This window comes from Natrix helvetica (genome assembly GCF_964273705.1).
Source record: "Natrix helvetica genome assembly, chromosome: 3".
Lineage (NCBI taxonomy): Eukaryota > Metazoa > Chordata > Lepidosauria > Squamata > Natricidae > Natrix > Natrix helvetica.
This window is the reverse complement of record NC_138549.1, coordinates 158,359,000-158,377,996: the sequence shown is the minus strand read 5'-3', so window position 1 is coordinate 158,377,996 and position 18,997 is coordinate 158,359,000. Positions and strand designations below refer to the sequence as shown.

Here is an 18,997-nt window from a genome sequence, read left to right as displayed (position 1 = left end):
GAAAAGGTTATATTTAAAGTAAAATTTGCATGTGTTTTATGCTAATGACTTCTCGCTGATTTCATAAGAAGCAGGCAAGTCATGTTTTAACAGGGGTGTATTTTGCTATTATAAGGTAGTGTCCATAAATTGAAGTATGGGAATCTTAAGTTTAAGCTTTGATTGTATAGCTATGCCCAGGAACGCAAAACTTCATAAAGGTTTACTTAGCCTAAAGCTTAGTAGGCTTCTCAGCTGTACCGATCTCTACTTTAGAAGTGTACTCCTACTTAAAGTACAATGAAGAAGAAGAGAAATATGCTGTAAGGTTTAAATTGCTATGTTTTAACAAGTCCGTGTATTTTTAGAAAAGAACAGAAAGAGAATTCTCTGTAGCATACGAGATCAACCCTGTGTAACCTTCTCTGAAACAGCTGCCTGTTCATAACTCAGAAGACAGAGCCAAAATATATCAAATGAACCTTGCAGGATCAACCCAAAGATCTGTCTAGTCTAGCATTTAGTATTCCAAGTTGCCAACCAACACAAATTAGAGCCTTCCATTCAGTGGTGGGATTCCAAATCTTTTTCTACCAGTTCTATGAGAGCATGCTTCGTATGCGCAAACACCTAACATGTGCTTTGCATGCACGCACACCTAACGTGTGCTTTGCATGCACGCATAGCACTCAAAGACCGCCCTCTGTGTAAGCGCCAGTGAGCTGAGCTGTTTTTTTAGCTCCGTTGAAGCATGGCCATCCACTCTGCTGCGTGAATCAGCTGAGCTAAAAAACAAGGGAATATAAGACAGGGAACGACTGGGGCTGGAGGGCGGGGCCCACCAGAGGTGGTATTTGCTGGTTCTCTAAACTACTCAAAAGTTTCTGCTACCGGTTCGCCTGAACCGATCCGAACCGGCTGAATACCACCTCTGCTTCTATTCATGCAGAAGTACTGTATGCAATGTGATCCTGATGGGGATCTTCCTCAGAGACTTCCTTCCCTCTTCATTTATTTGTTCTTGAAAGGCTGTAGTGCTGGAAAAGGTGGAAGGAAGAGGAAGACGAGGATGACAAGCAACAAGGTGGATGGACTCAGGTGCAATAGTGATGGATGCCTCGTTGGAAGATTAAAAGAGCAGGTTAGGGATAGATCAACATGGAAGAATTCTATCTATGTGGTTGCTGTGAGTCCACACCGACTGGGTGGCAGATAATCAATCAATCAATAGCATCTTTAAATTAATGTACACAAATTATTAGGAAGGAATGGAGGAACTATGTTGCCTCAAGCATATGCCTTGGTTGCAAGAATGCTTCTTTTTTTTTAATTAAAAGGTTTTTTTATTAAACATAAATTAAAATGTTGGACACAGTGTAGAATCTATGCCATACATGCTAAGATATTCAGTTATACATTGCAACTACCCTATTTTTTAAACATTTGATCCATACCGTATTTACAAAAAGAAGAAAAGTAACCTATTTCCAGCCGTGTTGGTTTGTGTTTATCATGTACATTCTCGCATTTATCATTCCATACATGATTCTAGTCTACATTCTATGAATCTTGGCTCATGCCTATTTTGGGCTTTCCCTTTTATATTCCAACCATCGATAAAATTTATCCCAGATCTTATAATATTCTGATTTATCTTTATTCTTCAATTCCCATGTCAATTTGTCCATTTCAGCACAGATCAAAATTTTCCTAATTATTTCCCCTTCATGTGGAGTTTCCCTGTTTTTCCAATTTTGGGCAAAGACCATTCTGTTTGCAAGAATGCTTCTGAACTCCATAGACATCTTCCAAAAGGAAAGTGGAAGGCATCTATATTCAATACTTTCTCTGGAAGTGGCTCCATTTCCCTATAAGAACAGGCATATCGAAACTTGGCTGCAGCAAGGAAGGTATTTGGGCATAGAAAAAGCTCACTTTAAAACTGGGATGGGAACAGCTTCTCTGTTTTGGAAGATTTGTGTTCCGGCAGCCTCAAAAGATTGCCTGACTTAATTTGTAAGGATTAATAGCCTTTGCTTAGCCCTCCCAGCCATTAGCTGCTTAATGATGTCTGGCTTCTCATACTACTAAGTAGCTGATAAATGCTTTAATAATTATGAAACATGAATCTGCAATATTTCTTTCAAAATGAAAGGGAATATCCTCTTTTGCATTTGCGGATTTCCTAAGGCTAAAGATTAGCAAAAGATCTGGCAAGTTAAAAATAACATTTCCACTGAAGTAGCTTATTTCCCAGAAGTGAAAATAAAAGTGGGAATAGATCCCAGAAATGTCCTTGAAATTTTCACATTGACACAATACTAGACAACTCACTGGGTCATTGCTTCAGAGACTTTTTCTCCTCAAACAGAGAAGCAGAATGACCAAGGATGGACAAAAAGCAATGGGAGAGGGAGCAACTTCCAAATTCCTACCGGCTTCTGCATTCAATTTCCTTGTGGGAAGCTGGCAGGAGCATCAGAAACCTTCCCTGATGCCCCACAATGCACTGTTCCACCCAGTAAAAGGAAACGACAATGAGAGTTTTAGTAGGACAGCATATAGATTTACTTGGCACTTTGATTTTGGATGTGAGAAAATGTTAAAACATTCCAGTGGAATAACATTTTTAGGAAGCTAAATTGGGCTCAGTTTAGGAAGAAAGGCTTATGTAACAAAAACATTAAGGCCATGTAAAGATACTACTACATGTACATGATGTAAGACCACACCTAGAATACGGCATCCAGTTTTGGTCTGTAGAAAGTTAGCACCCACCCCTCTTAAAATGAAATATTTTAAGAAATACTAAAAGGGCAGAATATTTCCCCTAAAAGGGAGACAGAAAATCAGCCCCTGCTCCACTTTGTCAATGAGCCAGTCTATTCTACATAACAAAGATCTACTTCCTTCAGGCAGAGCCATAATAGAAGTCCCAAAGGCCTTTCATTACATCATCACCCAGCAAGAGCCAACCAAGCTTGGGACTCAGGACAGCCTACAAAGTTACCCCTGCATGGCCCCATGGGAGTCTGACAACCAATCAGAATACAAGCTCAAATTCAAAAGCTCAGAGAAGTCATAAAACCGTGGCACTCTCAGCATCTCATCCCTTTTTTCCCAGCATCTCAAGCCACGTGATCCTGTTTATCTATAAACCTTCTTTCCAAGCAGCTTCCATGAATCCAATGTCTTTTTCCTCACTTGGAACTGAACACAGAAGGATATTTCTTCCAAAAGGTCACCACACTATAAAAAAGATGTTGAGACTCTAGAAAAAGTGCAGAGAAGAGCAACCAAGATGATTAGGGGACTGGAGGCTAAAACATATGAAGAACGGTTGCAGGAACTGGGTATTTCTAGTTTAATAGAAAGAAGGACTAGGGGAGACATGATAGCAGTGTTCCAATATTTGAGGGGCTGCCATAGAGAGGAAGTGGATCAAGCTATTTTCCAAAGCACCCGAAGGCCAGACAAGGAATAATGGATGGAACCTGACCAAGGAGAGATTCAACCTAGAAATAAGGAGAAATTTTCTGACAATGAGAACAATCAGTCAATGGAACAGAAGTTGCCTTTGGAAGTTATGGGAGGTTTATCACTGGAGGCTTTCAGGAAGATATTGGACTGACATTTGTCGGAAATGGTGTAGGGTCTCCGGCTTAAGCAATGGGTTGGACTAAAAGACCCCCTAGGTCCCTTCTAGCTCTGTTAATCTAATCTAATTTAAACACGTAGACCAATACTGTTGCTTAAAGTTGATACCAAAATTTTAATAGCAACTTTAGATAGGTGATTACAAACATTATTCTCATCCATAATTTTCACTACTGCCTAAATTCTCTAAAAAATAGAATGTGACAATATTCACTTGTTGATTTATATTTTGAATATAGTGGCAGATAACAGGTTAGCTATTTTAATCTTGTTGGAAGCCGAAAAGGCCTTTAATTTGGTTCAAATATTTTGAGATATGCTTTACAAAGATGTCATTTTCACACCAACTTTTATCTATTAGATTACATTTCTTTTCTCTGCAGGAGTACTACAAATAACTGTAATTAATTTACATTCTGCACCTATTTTGTACCTATTGATCTATATTTTGACACCCTACATTGTCCTAGTATCAGGGGTGGGTTCTGGCAGGCACTACTGCTGGTTTGCTCGTGGTTGCGCTTAATGCGCACTGCTTGCGCATGTGCAGTGCAATTAAAAATTGTTCTGCACATGTGCAGAAGCAAAAAACAAGATGGTGGTGCCTATGGCACTGTCCAGAGAACCAGTTTGGGGGTGTGGCAGGCTGGGTCACTGCTGGTTCTAGCGACCCAGGCCGCCAGACGACTACCGGTTCCATTGAACCGGTCCGAACCAGTCCGAACCCACCACTGTCTAGTATTGATGCTGCCACAGAAAAGAGGATATCAATTTGTTCACCATATCACTTGAAGATAGGGGGGGGGGGGAAACAATGGGTGGAAGCTTGTCAGAGGAAATAAGGAGGAATTTCCTGACAGAACAATTAATCAGCTTGATTTGGGAACAGATTGCTTCCCAAAATTGTGGCTGTCACATCCCTGGAGATTTGCATGAAAAGATTGGACAACTATTTGCCTGAATTGATATGAGGACTCCTCCCTTGTATGGGGGGGTTGGACTAGAAGATCTCCAAAGACAGAATGGACAATGGAAGGTCTCACGTTGTCTTGCAATGAACTGGGAGAGTAATGAAGATATTGACGAGACACAGTTAGTAAAGTGTCGCTCCTTTTCCAAATCTCAAAAAATAATTGCAGAATTATTCCAAGACTCCATTATCAAGAACTTAAAATTGTTTGCAAAGACGGAGTTCTAACAATGTTCTGAACATTACTATAAAGGTTATTTCAGCTGAGGAGCAATCTAGCTAGAAGTTTGCTTTGTTACAGAAACTTCTAAGGTATGAGGGGGAGATATAAGACATCTTGGAAAGGGGAAGACAGGTGTTATACATTACACACACCCTCCCCTAGTTATGCTCATCATGATAACATGAACGTAAAGCCTGTCTTTTTTTTTACTGTATTTTAATGTCAAAAATGAATGTATACATCGCAAGGGTGTTGTAGTGTTGTAGAATGCAGTATTTGCAGGCTAATTCTGCCGACTGCTGGCAGTTCAATTCTCTCTGGCTCAAGGTCAGCCTTCCATTCTTCCGAGGTAGGTAAAATGAGGACCCAGATTGTTGGGAGCAATAGGCTGCCTCTGTAAATCACTTAAAGAAGGCTGCCAAGCACTGTGAAGTGGTTTATATCTCTAAGCGCTGTTGCTATTCTTTTTAAAATACCAGTACTGGAGAGCATGGAAACAGAAAAGGATACCTGATCAGAGAGGGTATTTCACAATGGATGCATCTCTGTCAGAAAGATCCTATTCTAAACTGCCCTCTAGCAGATCTGTAGTAGATGTTACACTATCCTTTCATTTAAAAGTTGCCAGACGGCTTTAGATATGCATGAAGAGACACATCAGTTCCCACAATGGAAGTTGGAGTTGGCAGAGATGGCAAAATTGACTGCCTTCATTAAAGTCAAAAAAGTTATCTAGTTTTGTTTCCACCTGAAAACAGCTTCTGGGCTTTTTATTTTTTAATATGTTTTATGGACTTCGAAATTGGGGGTGGAGGGCAATGAAATTTCAATTTTAGATTTTGACGGTTAGATTGACATTGCTGTTATAGAAAGGGTTTCCTTTCCTTGCATTCTTCTGCACCGATTAAGTCACTCCTTTTTTGGTTTTTTGTTTCTATTTGTTTTTTTTTTCTTATAATAAACTTTTAATATATATATTTTTTTAAATAATACCTTAATACTGATAAGAATAACCTGACTCCACCTCACGTATGGGCTTCACGTGGTGTACGCAAAGATAAAACATCATGGACAAATAGTAGAAAAATATGTTTCCTGGGCATGTTTGTGCCATAGTTATGTGCAAAACACACACACACACACACACACACACACACAAACACACACACAGACGCAGAAAAAAATCTGCTTCTTCCAAGAATGAAATTTTCGCAGAGCTTGTCCTTAAAATAATTAAAGGCTGCCACCTGCTGTTAGTTATTGTAGTTGCACTTGTGTATTTTCTCCCATCCCCGTCTTCTTAAAAAGACTTCTTAAAACTACATTTTATAACAAAACAGATTGTTTATTTTTTTTATTAAAGAAAAATTTTACAATGTTAAAAGATAAAAACCGAAAAAAATGCAAAAAGAAAAGAAAAAAGAAAAGAAAAGAAAAAAGAAGGAAAGCTTTTTAAAAAATTGATGCTGAAAATAACAAAATAGCAATTCGGGGAGGAAAGAAAAGGAAACATATTTAAAGGAGCAACTTTCAACCTTATTTGTAGCTGTTACCGACATATTTATTAGCATTTTCCTCCATCAAAGCTACATAACATAGTTCTCCCCATTTACAGCCCTTTTAAATCAATAACTTTGGACACCACTAGTTCATTTTTATCCATCTTCAGCAAAAAGTCTATAAAGGATTTTCCAGCCTTTTATAAAAGTGATTGCTATTCCCTTCCAGATCACACAAGTCAGTTTAGCATAGCTACCATCTTCACAGCCCACTTGAGGATGTTTCTGCATTCTTCCATCTTTGTGCCTATAATATCACCTTGCTGTTTTACAATACATATCAAAACAATTGTAAGTTTTTTTGTATTCACAAGTCCTAGTGAGAAAAATTCTGGTTTCATCTGAATGTGGACTTTCAAAATTCTCTGCATCATCATATTGCTTTTGTATTTATTTATCGCTTGAGATTTAGGTCTCTTTGGCCTACCTCTACCCCTGCCCAATTTATGCTACGGTATTCCTCTCTTGACGGAGAACTGAAGGATATGTACACTGCCTTGATCTCCTGAAAGAAGAGCATGATGCAACTCTAAATCTAGTTAAAGATTAGATTTATTCTAAAGATTAGATTTGTGCAAAAATAAATCAAATTGCCCAAGGAGCTGCTGATACAGTTCTACAGAGGAATTATTGAGTCTGTCATCTGCACCTCTGTAACTGTCTGGTTTGGCTCTGCAACCAAACAAGACAGACACAGACTTCAGAGGATAATCAGAACTGCAGAAAAAACAATTGCTACCAACCTGCCTTCTATTGAGGACCTGTATACTGCACGAGTCAAAAAGAGGGCTGAAAAAATATCTACAGACTCCTCACATCCTGGATATAAATTGTTTCAACTTCTACCCTCAAAACGGTGCTCTCTAGAGCACTGCACATCAGAACAACTAGACAGAAGGACAGTTTTTGCCCGAATGCCATCACTCTGCTAAACAACTCATTCCCACAACACTGCCAAACTATTTACTAAGACTGTATTACTATTCTTCTTCTCATCCTTCCTATTACTTATCTCCTCCCACTTATGACTATAACTATGTTTGTTAAGTAAGTAAGCTCCCCGTTAGGAGAGCGAGTGTTGCAGAGAAGGGTAATGAGAGTGGTATGGAAGAACACGCACAAACCAGCATACAGGGACACCGAATAGTATAAAATATAGTAGTTTACTATGTGGAAATATAGAGGTATTCAGAGGTCAATTTAAAGTCCAAGTCATACACGGTTCAGTCAGTCAGTTAGCAATGTTCTCAGTTAAGGAATGATCCTTCGAATACAGTCCAGTATCATATAATCAGTTCAGCACACAAAGTCGCTAACAGTAGCAAAAACACAATAGATCTAACAAGCAGTATTCACCGATCAGCATCTAACGAACAGAGATCTAACAGACATTCTGGCTCCCTCTTATGGCTGCTTGAGGTAATAGCAACCAATCACATTACAGCAGTACTTAAAGAAACAGTACTACCATCCTGGTTTATATATTGCTAACCCAACTGTTAGCTTACATTCCTAACAATGTTGCTTGTATTTTTGCAATTTATATTGTTCTGTTTTTTTCCTAGTATGATTTGATTGCTTATTAGTAACCTATGACTATCACTAAGTGTTGTATCTTATGATTCTTGATGAATGTATTCTTTTTCTTTTTTTGTTTTCCTTTTATGTACACAGAGAGCATATGCACCAAAGACAAATTCCTTGTGGGTCCAATCACACTTGGCCGATAAAGAATTCTATTCTATTCTATTCTATTTCACCTCATTACAGCTGGAGTTTTTTTAAAATGTTCTGTTTATTGACCAATCAAGGTAGAAAGCAGAATGCCTTTGGTTATCTGCCCATTACAGGGGTATGAATATCTCAGCTGACTCAATGCAAGATGGAAAAACATGGCAGGTTATGTGTGTAGATGTATGTGAATGTCAAAAGAAATAATGTCATTGGAAACCACAACTGCTTAGATGGGGGTGGGGGTGTTGGCATCACCATTACTCCCTATATAGCAACTTGGACTCACTGGGTGAAATATTTGGCATAGTATTGTAATCAGAGAGGCCTATTTAGTGGGATAGCAAAACAGCTCAGACAGTAGGGCAATTGTGTTCCCGAAATGCCTGCCCCACCCACCACTGCAGCATTCTCACAATGTGTTCCTGTTTCAGTTTGGGTTGATGACACAGTATTCATGACTCTTTGTGGAGCTCCCACATGAAGAAATAACTCTTCTCAGCTTGAACATTCTTTCAAAGCTAGCCCCCATCCCAAATACTTTAGAGGTTTCTTTCATTCTTATCACTTTAGGCAAACTTTTCATCGTGAAGGACAGAGAGATACAAAATATTGTTCAAGAGGGAAAGGAAATGGATGAGTTTTTGCAGATCTAAGGCTGTAATAATCCAGATGATCACAAGATGGCAGCAAATTGTTAATATTTTTGATATCTCTTTGCTCCCATTTTCTGGTGTTAGTGGGTTTTGCAGCTCAGAAATAATAAACCCATAGCAAATCAGAGAGAAAGAGAGAGAGGGAGGAGGAGGGAGAATAGCAGCACAATAAAGAATATACAAACACACACACTTCTGTTTCCTGAATCGTTTGCCTAGAAAGCAGCATTTCATAATGGGTGGAAGCTCTTTTTCGTCCTTCTGCTCCCAGTATTCAATGAGCTCTCTCTTTTGCATGCTGATGTTATCTTCAAGGAGGCAGAAATTAAGGAAGTATTTATAACTAAAATATGGGAAGTAGGCCAAGACCAAGGCACATCAGGTGACACAATGAAGCTTAGGTAGCACCAAACTCTAGAGGCAGTATAGGACAATAATCCACCACACAAAGCAAATAAAGAGAACCTTGTGTAAAACAAATACCACAGGGCAGAGCCTGACTGAAAACATCCTGGTAATTGTGGAAGAGAGGGACAACTGTTTTCACTAAAACTTTCAGCAAGCTGATAAGGCATTTTGGATACATTTTGGTCTCCAATTTTTATTGCTGCCTTCACTGTCTTACATTGATCTGTTATTTCCTGGCATTGAAGCTAAACTGTAATTCATGTCTTGTATTAACTATTTATAATACTGTAATTAAAACCTGAAAGCAAGCATATATTCTTGAAATAAATACATTTAGTGATAAATTGTTCAAAGTAACCAATAAAGGAGAATATCCTCTAGAACTGATGAGGTTACCTAGTTTGGGCACTGAAACATCTGCAAGAAAACAGTGTTCAATCATGTTCAAAGTAAGAGGTCAGTTTGGGACATGTACATTTATTTAACTAAATAGTCTAGATTTATTGTCCCAAGATGAATTGTAAGAAAATATATATATTTGTGTTATATTTGTACTGATAAATAAATAAAGGGAGACTAGTATAGATCTATTTCGAGCTAATTAGCTCTCATCAGCTAGCCATACCCTTACTGGGATTTGAACCCGGGCTGTATATATCTTAGGTTGTAACACAAATACATATATATATATATATATGTATATATATACGCTTGAAGATGGCAGGTGAGATCCTGCCGAAACGTTGCAAAGACAATCTCAACCTTACACGGGAAAAGACCCGAATATAACAAAACCAGCATATATATATGCTTGGCTGAAGAGTTCTGGGAGTTGAAGTCCACAATTCTTAAAGTTGCCAAGGTTGGAGACTCCTGTTCTAGTCCAATACCCAATACTCTCAAGCAGAAAATCTTATACCATTTGAGACAAATGGCTATCTGGTCTCTTCTTTAAAACTTACTTTTAAAACTTAAGACTAGTTGACAGTAGATGTCCTCTGTTGGGAACTGAGGTATTTTCCAAAGTCTGTTTGGTGTAGGTACTTTAAACAACATCTCCATCCTTCTGGACATTTTTCATCTTGTTTTATCTGATGCACTGATCTCTGATGAAATGATAGCTGGCTACTTCCTTGATGCCACTATTAAATTTCACCATATAAGGATCTCAATTGTTCCTTGAGTTAGATAAGGAAGAGCAGAAGTGGTGAATGTATGTATATTTTATTGTACGCCGCCCCGAGTCCCTTGCGGAGAGGGAGCGGCTAACAAATAAAATTTCTATTTCTATTTCTATGTCATCAGCGTACTGATGTCACTCCACCCCAAAAGCTGATTTATTTCTTGCTGTAATTTCATATAGATGGTCACCCATGCAAGATAATTTAGCACCCTGTCAGACAAGACATCTCAATTTGTGTTGAAATGTAGTTTCCTGATGTAATTTCCTCATTACCTAATCAAGGACAGATAAGCAACCTGGAATTAAGGGGAAACTTCCTAATGGTGAGGACAATTAACCAGATTTTAAAGAAAAGACTGAACAGTCACCTATCTGAAATGGTATAGGGCAGCGATGGCGAACCTTTTTTGGCTCGTGTGCCACAAGTGGGGGGAGCGCAGGGGGGTCGTGTGCGGGTGTGCTGCACCCATAATGCAATGCACGACCCCCCCTAGTGTCCATGCGCGCACAACGCATGACCCCCCCATTTTTACATGCTTTTTTCGCCCTCCCCAGGCTCCAGAAAAGAGCCTCCCCCGCCCCCCCTGCAGGCCCTCCAGAGGCTTTAGGGATCGTCCAGAGGTTTCCCTGACGCCTTCGGAGCGCTCAAAATGATCCTCCGAGCAAACCGGAAGTGACGCTCCGAAGGCAACAGGGAAGCCTCCAGACGGTCCCTGAAACCTTCAGAACGCTTAAAACAACCCTCCGAGCAAACCGGAAGTAATTTCCGGTTTGCTCGGAGGGTTGTTTTAAGCGTTCCGAAGGCTTCAGGGAAGCCTCCGGACAGTCCCTGAAGCCTCCAGAGGGCCTCCTGGGGGGAGCGGGGGATGCTCTTTTCGCCTGCCCCAGGCTCCTATAAAGTCTCTGGAGCCTTGGGAGGGTGAAAAATAGCTTTTAAAAATGGTGAATTCAGCTGGCCAGCGCGTGCATGCGCGCTGGCCAGCTGACAGGGCAGCGCACGTGCCCTGAGAAATGGCTCCGCATGCCACCTGTGGCACGCGTGCCATAGGTTCGCCATCACTGGTATAGGGTCTCCTGCTTGAGCAGGGGGTTGAACTGGAAGACCTCTGAAGTCCCTTCCAGCTTTCTTCTGATTGATTGATTATGTTAACTGGACAGTGGACATGGCCTTAAAGGAAGGGCCCAAACTATGGCTAAATGAAGGCTTTATTTGCCAATGTCAGGATCAATGAAAAAGATCTAGCTGGGTTGTATCATTTCCTAGCCAGTCTCTAGATTGGATATAAATCAATGTGTAACTAAAATAGTTATATACTGTATCTTAATTGAAACCTGAACTGAAATGGGGTCAGATATTCAATATTATCCAGATATCTCTGAAATTGCAAGGGTCACTATTTTACTGATCACTTTTTTCGAGAAACAAAAATGTAATCTGCCTACAAAATGGATTTACCAGATTAAGGGATGGACTTTCCCCATCCGAGGTCTTGTAAATGCTAGGGTGAAATGCATCTTACCTACAAAGAGACATTCTTCCCTTCCCTTAAGTGCTATTCCAGATGATCCAATCATCTGTGAAGGGTGAAGATCCAATAAGCAGGCAGTAGTCTCCATATCATCCCCTAGATTTACAAAGTGAAAATAATTCAAAGCAACAGAACAAGCCCTTGTTGAGATTATAGAATCCAAATTAAAGCCTCCTTTCCTTCAAAAGCTGTGCAGTTTGCTCAAAGCAAGCCATCAACTGCTCCAGTTCCTGTTTATGTGGATATGCCACATTCTTGCAATCCTATATTCCCTAGATAACTCCCATTAAATGTCTTGAGCCTTCTTTCTGCATAAATACACTTAAGATTGCACTGTTATTTTTCTGTCCAAGGAACATAATAATGCATAACAGACTGTAATCCTTACGGGCTGCTGTTGTTTGTTTGTTGTTGTTGTTTTTAAAAGTCCTACAAATCCTGCAGGCGCTATTAATGGTGGAAAACATACTTGTAACAGAGCTTGAATTTGCCCTGGAGGCCAGGAAGAAAAAAAAAACAGCTGAGTAAAGCTAACTGAGTGTCCAAAACTCCACCCTATCCAGGTAGCTGTACCTAATGTTTACTCACTCTGAATATTGCTCAAGGCAAAGCAAGGTACCTGTTGGGAGAGACTTTTAAACACTGCAGCACCTGTGGCTGAACAGCTCCAGAACGGATCAGCAGCACCAGAGAGGCAAGCTCCGTACTGCAAACAACAGGCAAGGTACAATTTGTTTGTATGTATGTATATTATTTCATGTTAAAATATCTACCAGCGTTTCAATAGCATTTGTTAGCCTCCTGGCCAGTTAGCAAAGATGTCTATTTTAATCTTACTTTTCAGCTCATAACCAAAACATTAAAAAAAAACCTGCACACTACATCTCGGTTGGCTTGTTTTTCTCTTTTCTTCTCCCTTCCTTTTTTATTGCCCTTGGGCAGTGGGGGAAAGAGTGTTTCTTAGAGTTTTTAGAAGCTTCCTGCAGGTTCTTCCAGACTTTCCCCATACGCCTAGTCTATCTGCTATTCCTCCTTAACCAAAGCTTACAACGTGGAGCCAATTCATGGAGGCAATAGCTGGAGAAATGAGACTGCGTAGTGCACTGAGCTGGGAAAATCAGGGCTCCTCTAGCCAGCTTCCTGTTTGCAGTCCTCTCTGGGAAGCAGCAAATGAAATTCAGAACTGGGGAGAAACTCAGTTTGCATTACTACAAAGTAATGAGGAATTTTATGAGAACAAAATGAAAGGTTAGACTATGTTGTGGAAGTGGATGGATAATATTTAAAATTAATTTGTTGTACACCTTTTTTTTAGAGTTTTGCTTACTTACTAGATAAAATGCACAACAGTGCGAAAACCAGCCATTTTTTTGAAACCCAGTTTGGGGTAGCGGGTGAGGCATTGGGCTAGAAAGCAGGAGACTGTGAGTTCTAGTTCCGCCTTAAGGATGAAGCCAGGTGACCGTGGGCCAGTTCCTCTCTCTCTCTCAGGCCTAGGAAGAAAGCAAGGGAAAAAGTGTGAGAAAACCTTGCCAAGAAAAATGCAGGGACTAATCCAGGCAGTCAGCAAGTGTCAACAATGACTGGAAGGTGCGCACATACCTATGTACATACAAACCAGTGGTGGGTTCTAGATCCTGTTGCAACCGGTATGGTGCAACGGGGCCAGGCATCCACCACATGAATGCGCACAGTGCATGCATGCATACTTACCGCATGCAACGCTCCAGCTGCTTGGTGGAGCATCGCGCAAGCGGCATACAATCTGTGTGCGTGCGCGGAAGTCCCGAAAACCTCAAATACTGGTAAGGAGTGTGGGCAGACCGTACCGGAATGATACCTGGTGCTCCTGGCAGGCACTGGTATGCCCATATTGGGGTGTACCGGTCGTAACCTACCATTGAAACAAGCCAGGGGTGGGTTCCAGCAGTTACTACTGCTGGTTTGCTCATGTGTGCACCAAATGTGCACTTAATGCGCGCTTTGTACACATGCACAATGCAATAAAAATTGCTTTGCGCATGCGCAGAAGCAAAAAACAAGATGGCGTTGCCTATGGGGCCGCCCAGAGAACCGGTTTGGGGGCGTGGCAGTCCTGGGTTTCTGCCGGTTCCAGCAACCCAGGCCACCAAACCACTACCGGTTCAGCTGAACCGGTCCGAACTGGTAGGAACCCACCAATGATACATGCGCCTTGTCATTTCAAGACGTAAAAAACAGCAGAAAAACTAGGATCAGGAGAAGCCTGTTCCTTTCCATATTTTCTCCTTACTTCTGAAGGTGTTACCCTAGCGACAGAGAGGCTACTCTCAGTCACTATCTCCGTTTTCCTTTAAAGCTGCTCAGAAATAACAGGCCTTGTTCATCCTTGAGTTATACTTCATAACTCAAATTTCTCATCTTTTAATAAGCCAACCTATAACGCATGGACTCTCTACCTAGCCCCAACCTATAATTTTACTACGAATAGAAATATTTGATTCTTGCTAAATTTGGGTATGTTAGAAAGCCCTGAGTAAAAGTGACACGACTTATAGTAATACGAAAATAGACAAGGGGAAACTATGCCATTTGGACACCTCTGTGTTGTCATTTCTAACAACACTTCAGCTCAGAGGTGTCCAACCTTGACAACTTTAAGACTTATGGACTTTAATTCCCAGAATTCCCTAACCAGCATGGCTGGCTGAGGTATTCTGGGAATTGAAGTCCACAAGTCTTAAAGTAGCCAAGGTTGGACATTCTTCTTTTGCTGATATAAGGTGCCATCTTCCTTTTTTGGTAAAGGTGTTAGTTTGTGTAAAAAGTAAAGGCTCCTTTAAGATATGCTGAACTCCTAGACATGTCAATGTTGTTTTGGGGGGGCAGCAATATAGAGTTTGGTTACACACACACACACACACATACACACAAACACAGAGGGGAAGGGGGTTCGGTTTTATTGATTTCTCAGTCCAGTCTACAACTTGGAGATTTTTTGATGATGTGCCATCCACCTCAAAGATCCCTGAATCTAGACAGGGAGGTCAGAAGACATCCTGGAAGAACCAGTGACAAATCTGTTCTCTCTGCAGTCCAAGAAAATTACATTGATGTATCTGTGAAACCATCTGAAGTTGACTTTAACAAGAGAGAAACCTGTCCTTTTTATAGAAAACATAAAGGGAAAATGGTTATTCAATGCTCAAGTACAAACCACGAATAATTTCAGAAAGAAAGGGATACAAAAATGTTTGGTTTTTGCAAGTTTCAGGATTCAAGAATTTGGCAAGAGTCCATTGATAATGTCTGTTAGGTCTGGTGATATACCGTAGGTCAATTAAGTGGCTTTAATTTTCCACACTGTTTGGGGGCAATGTCTTTTGGTGACTCCTTTCATGCATATATATTTTTTTCTCAAGATATTTAGGAGTAGGTATCACTTTTGACTGAGGAGTGGACAGATGGAGGTGTGTTTCCTTCCAACCATTTGCTATGCCAGCTTTCTGCAAACCCAGATTTCTCTTCCTGAAGTCTCAGGTGTTTCTATGGCAGTCACGTGTGAATTAGTCTTGTGAGGTGCATGAAAAAGTTGGAGCCTTGTCTCTGAGGCTAAGAGAGAGATGGGGGGGGGGGTTATAAGGTCTTGAAATGCAGAGTATGCGGTGCTGTAAACTTGTTTGAATTGTTCTTGGGTGGTTCTTATTTACTCTCCACATGACTCATTCCAAGCCCTTCCCTTTGCTGCCTATTTTGACAAAGCAGACTAATGACTTCATGTGAATGGGGAAAGATCCAAAGACATTGCCTTCCCAATAGCTGGTCTCCACTGTCACTCTCATGCTTTCCCTTAGATCACTAAGGTTATAAGAGCATATGACATTATTAAAAGCCATTGCCAATCTTCTTGCTTGCTCCATGAGCATGCCAATGGCATCCGCTAAAAAGCTATTTAGTTGACTGCACAACCGGATATTTACTTAGTAGGCGATCACACCCAGCATCTTTTTTCCCCTTTCTTGCTCTTTGTCATAGCTAAACTTGGACAGGCATCAATGATTTCTAACTCCAGACTTACGTTCCAGCCCCTATGGCTCGAATTTAGTGACATCTTGCTCCTTAAAATACAAACAGTAAAGAAATACCATAAGGACTAACAGATTTATTGTGGCATAAATTAATGAAGTTGCTGTAGCCTGAAGAAACCAAAGTCCTCGCAAATATGCTAAGCTTCATAGTTCCAAAATTTCCTTTGAGATTTCTGTGGCAGTGCTTCCCAGTCTGAATTAATATGTCTATGGAACTCTTGTTCTGTTTTCTTTTTTATGGTTGTTTTTAATTCAGTTCACTTCATTTTGTTTCATGTTATTAAGCGTTCTAATTGTATATTTGGACATTGCAAGCTGGTCAGAATTTTTGGAATGGGCAATCATCACCATCCTCTTTTAACAACCCCATAATCCCTCGTGGGGTGGAGTCTGGGCAACAGAAATGGAGCTGCGTGTTTATTGGCCAGATGCCCTTCCTGTCACCAATGTGGAGTTTTTTTTTCAGCAGATATAGTCTCAGTGTGCCCCAAAAGAGAAATATCTGCCTCTACCTAGGATCGAACTCACAGCCTCCTGATTGTCAGACGAGAGCTCCACCTCTAGGCCACCAGGCCACTCTTTTGGAATGGGCAGTCATAATAAATTTAAATAGATCTCATTACATTTCCACATTGGCACATTTCTGCATTCCAACACCTCGCAAGTGTGTGGTAGCCATCCTGCCGTCCTCTTTTCTTCATTTGACATTAGCGTATTTTAGGAGAGCACAAAGAACAAGGGGTGTCACAAAGAAATAGGGGCGCCAAAGGGGGATTGTCAAAACAGTTAAGATGACTGTGATTGCACAATTGAAACTCCCATCTTGTCTCTTTAAACATTTACTTATTTATTTAACTGCTCATTTCATTCTAAAAAAATGATTTGGGGCAGTTTCTTATTCCACAGACGCTCCTGCAAAGAAATGTGATTCTATTAAACCCGCCTCAAATTCATCCAGAACTCAGAAAAACAAAAAAAATCCTTTCACTCCCTTATTTTTATAAAATAGGCGGGGAATAAATAGCTAATGTCCCCACTCATTTTCTTTCTTAATATGTATAGATATCCAGGCAGAAAAAATAATGTGTATTCTCCCAGTCTGTGGCAAATTTCGAGCATCATAATTTTCGCCATAGCTAACCTCCATTTTGGTCCTCATAGATTACTGCAGATTTAGTGAATGTATGTCAGTGACGTGCGATGAGGTTTATGACTGGTGAGGCTGGTGACATCATCAAACTGCGTGTTTGCTTTGATCGCACGGGCGCAGCCCAAACGGAGAAGTTTCTCTTCTCAGAAATGTCAGAAAGGGACAGACAGGCTGCCGCAGCTCCACTGAGAAGACATTTCTGAGAAGAAAAACTTCTCCTTTCTCCTCCTTCCCCTCCCCCTCTAGCACTGATGATGTAACCTAGGCATTTTTTGCATCAGGCGAGCCCAGGATCCTTGCAAGGGGAATGGGACCACGTGTGCAGGCAGCTCCTCAGCAGCGCACAGCCTCAGATTAGCACAGCCGCAATCCCCTTCCCCTGCACATGTGGTCCCATTCCCCTCCTTACTAAGCCAACATGAAGGGGACTGCGGCTGCGCTGATCTGAGGCTGGCATTGAGAAGCCACCTGCACACGTGATCCCATTCCCCTTGCAAGGATCCCGGGCTCACCCGATGCAAAAAATGGCGAGATCGGCACACTTGGGGCTGCTGCTGAGATGTCCAGGAAGGCTAAACCAAGCCGCGCGCCTCTCCCAGCCACTTTCACGGCTTCCCGGAGTATTTTTATTTTATTTTCATGATGAGAGCGGTGAGGCTCTGCCTCCCCTGCCTCCCCTGACTGCACGTCACTGATGTATGTATATTTTACTTGCATTCAAGAATCATTATCCTCATCTTGGAGTGGACACGAGGAAGAAACTGGAAAGGAGGTGAATTTTGAAAGATGTGTAAGTTGGGGGCTTTCATCCTCTGTCAAAAAATGATCGCAAATTAAGTGAATCCTGCTTCCTACATTGACTTCTACATGCCAAACGTTGGCTGGGAAGCTTGCAAATAGCAGTAAGACTTAAATACCACTTCACAGTGCTTTGCAGCCCTTTGGAAGCAATTTACAGAGTCAGCATATTGCCCCCAGCAATTTGGCTCCTCATTTTAGCGACCTTGGAAGGATGGAAGGATGGGTCAACCTTGAGCTGGTGAGATACGAAGGGCCAAACTGCTGGCAGCCAGCACTCAGCAGAAGTAGCTTGCAGTACTACATTCTAACCACTACACCAGCAGGACAAATGGTGAGCACATGACCCCAGAATGCTTCAACCATCACAAATACATGCCAGTTGCCAAGCACCTGGATTATGACCATATGGCTGTGGAGCTGCTGCTATGGTCTTCAGTGCAAGGACCATTCATAAGTCATTTTTAGTATCATTGTAACTTCAACCAATTACTAAATAAATCATTCTAAGTGGGGGACTATCTGTATGGAAGGTTTTGTTGGGTGTAGATGGAAAACACCACTTTCACACTAGATCAGAAAATATCAAAGCCAGGCAGCCTTGACTAGGAGCTGAGGGTGAGAGGAAAATGGTGCTGTGTGATCAGGACCTTAAACAACAATTAGGACTGCATCTTCAAGCCGAAATTAAAGAGTTGGGTCAATGTACCCTTTAAAAAATCTTATAGAAAAACATAAATGATTATTTTGAAGGACAGCTGCTTAGATGTTAACCCATTTTTTCCTTTTAAAAATCCATGAATACTCCAAAGTATTCTAAAGGAATGATACATCAGGAGCAAGGAAGTCAAAGACTAAACCACCCCCAGGTCCTGCAGAAGTAAAATATTGGAAATGCTAATTTTCCTGTGGATCTTTCAACTCAGCTTTTGAACAAAGCTAACATCATAGGAGGGTCTGGAATTGTTTCTGAATTTCTGCAAAAAAGAAAAACTTGGTGCCATAAACTTTAATAAACCTGAAAACATCCCTTCAACTTTGTGATAAGATAATTGAGTACTTTATATTGGGTTTTTCAAAACTAAGA

General features: G+C 40.9%; 1 protein-coding gene across 1 annotated transcript in view; it reads left to right on the top strand.

Moving 5' to 3' along the window:
- Positions 1-18,997, top strand: part of BCAS1 (brain enriched myelin associated protein 1) — an 86,347-nt gene that overhangs the window by 14,186 nt on the left and 53,164 nt on the right. The window contains exon 2 of the mRNA XM_081947046.1: positions 12,459-12,636. The gene's annotated coding sequence lies outside the window, so the exon portion shown is untranslated. The remainder of the gene's footprint in view (positions 1-12,458; positions 12,637-18,997) is intronic.